This window comes from Tupaia chinensis, unplaced genomic scaffold (genome assembly GCF_000334495.1).
Source record: "Tupaia chinensis unplaced genomic scaffold, TupChi_1.0 Scaffold000048_1, whole genome shotgun sequence".
NCBI classification, from domain to species: Eukaryota; Metazoa; Chordata; class Mammalia; order Scandentia; family Tupaiidae; genus Tupaia; species Tupaia belangeri.
This window is the reverse complement of record NW_006159506.1, coordinates 2,231,388-2,233,454: the sequence shown is the minus strand read 5'-3', so window position 1 is coordinate 2,233,454 and position 2,067 is coordinate 2,231,388. Positions and strand designations below refer to the sequence as shown.

The following is a 2,067-nucleotide window of genomic DNA, read 5'->3' as shown; positions in this document are numbered from 1 at the left end:
GGTGGCGTGGTGGCGCGGGGCCGGGTGACGCGGCCGGGGTGGACTTGTCCTCCCCCCAAACCACCCAGCTACAGAAATGTGTGTGGAGCCGCTCAGTGACACTGCCCTCCCTCGACCCCGTTCCCCGGAGCCGGGGTCCAGTCCAAAGCGTTCACGCGTTCAGTGGGGATGAAAGAAATGCGCCCCCAGGAAATTCCCCCACCCCCTTAGAAAAAGAAAAAAACAAAAAAAGAAAAAGGAAAAAAAAGAACGGTCACAGGCTCCTCCATTGTTCCAGTTTTTTTTTTTTTGACAATTCAAAATACAGTTTACCTTTCGCATCTCTCCTCGAGTTTAAACGTCCCCCCCCCACGTTCCATTTATTTGCTATGTTTAGAGAAATTATATTGACTATGCCACAAAACAGTTAAACCGGAAGAAGCTACTTTATAGCCTAGCTGGGTTTCCCTGCATTCTAATATCTAGAAAACTAGATTTATAGGTAGAATTAAGAAAAGAAATTGCATTTAGAACATTTGAAAACTTAACCAGGAAACTGTCCTGTGCTGTATAGCTTAAGGAGAAGTTTAATATCGGTTTGCTGCTCAAGAAAACAAGTAGAAATGATCAAATTAATCCATTGTCATTACCAATTCCATGTAGGTTTGGTTAGAAAGTTTACAGCAATGCTGAATCCTAAATATTGCGCGCACAATAGATTATTGTGCTAAAATCCTACTGGCTTAAAAATGTGTTCATTCAGTTAGCATTTTTGACTTCCCATGTGACAAACTCATCAAGGTACCTTCACCCGGATAGATTAGGAGGTATACTTTCACATTTAAATGTATGTTTATGTTTTAATTCAAATAACCCAGTGGGGAAGTTACATTGTATACTTCTTGTCATTGCAAGGGATTGGCTATAATTTCATTGTCTAAAAGAGATCATTATATTCCGCAGGAAGTTTAAAACTGCATTATTTCATGATAGGGTTAGCATAGTATGCTAAATGTCATTTAAATGTATTCAGTTTGATGCTCTTTGCTCTTAGAACCAAATTTACTTGTTAGGAGGCATATTTCTCCCCTTACATGGCATTATTTTTGGCAGACTCGCCCTTGCCGAGTATTCCATTTTTAATCATTCCCATTCTGCTGCTTTGAGCTTTTCTTAGCTCAAATGAGCTAGATGTAGGATTTCCTCCGGGGAATTTTAGGGGTCAATCCTAGCAGGAAAAACCTAGACGTCTCTATGGAAGCCCAAGAGAACAAAACAATTCAGATTTGCACAGATGGTCAGCTGTTTCAGTGGGCGTATGGTCGTTTAGCATTTTTAGTCTTTAAAAGGGGAAGACAGCTTGGTTTTTATCAGAGAACCTTTTTTTTTTAATTGAAAAATTTTGTTCTATCTTATAACTCCCAAGTTCAGGGTGGCCCATTAAACCTGTCACTTTTGCCTGCTTCTTTAGGCGAGCCTGTGGGATTTCTGAGCCCCCAACTGCGGACATTATTTCGGTCTAACTCCAGGGTGACGTCTGCACCCTGGGACAGCCCCAGTCTCCAGATTTCTTTCCCATAGACTTCCACACCTGGGTTCCCCTCAGTTGCTTTCTAGCAGCCGGGGTCAACTCTGGTTTAGGATAATTGCTCCGTCTTCCCCTTTCACTCCTCCTTCGCCTCCTGGGAGCCCGGTCTGCAGCCCGGCCCCGCACCGCCTCCCCGGCCCCAGGTCCCCTCGGGTCTGCCCCAAGCTGTCAGGCGGGCAGGCAGGGGTTAACTGCGCTCGCGGCTTCAACTCTGGGAAGTACCAGCCGGCTTTGGCGCGGCCTCTGGAATAACCTTGGCTTTCCTCGCTCTTTTAATAGAACATCCGCCACCAAAAAGTGGTTTCAGTTCAGGGTTAATAATGCGTCCCCATCCACCCTCCAACCAACCAACACCCTACCCCCTTCTTCTTTTTTTTTTTTTCCTCCTTTAAGTTGTTTTTCAAAGTTAATTAGTTTCAAGTTTCACAATGACTTTCCCCTTCCCCCAAGGCGTTGCTGAGGAAACCCCCTTGGGGTCCCCCCCCACCTCCCGGGCGCCC

At 45.1% G+C, this 2,067-nt stretch overlaps 1 protein-coding gene across 3 annotated transcripts in view; it reads left to right on the top strand.

Moving 5' to 3' along the window:
* HIVEP1 (HIVEP zinc finger 1) overlaps positions 1 to 2,067 on the top strand; it is a 158,830-nt gene that overhangs the window by 12,771 nt on the left and 143,992 nt on the right. The window lies entirely within an intron of this gene.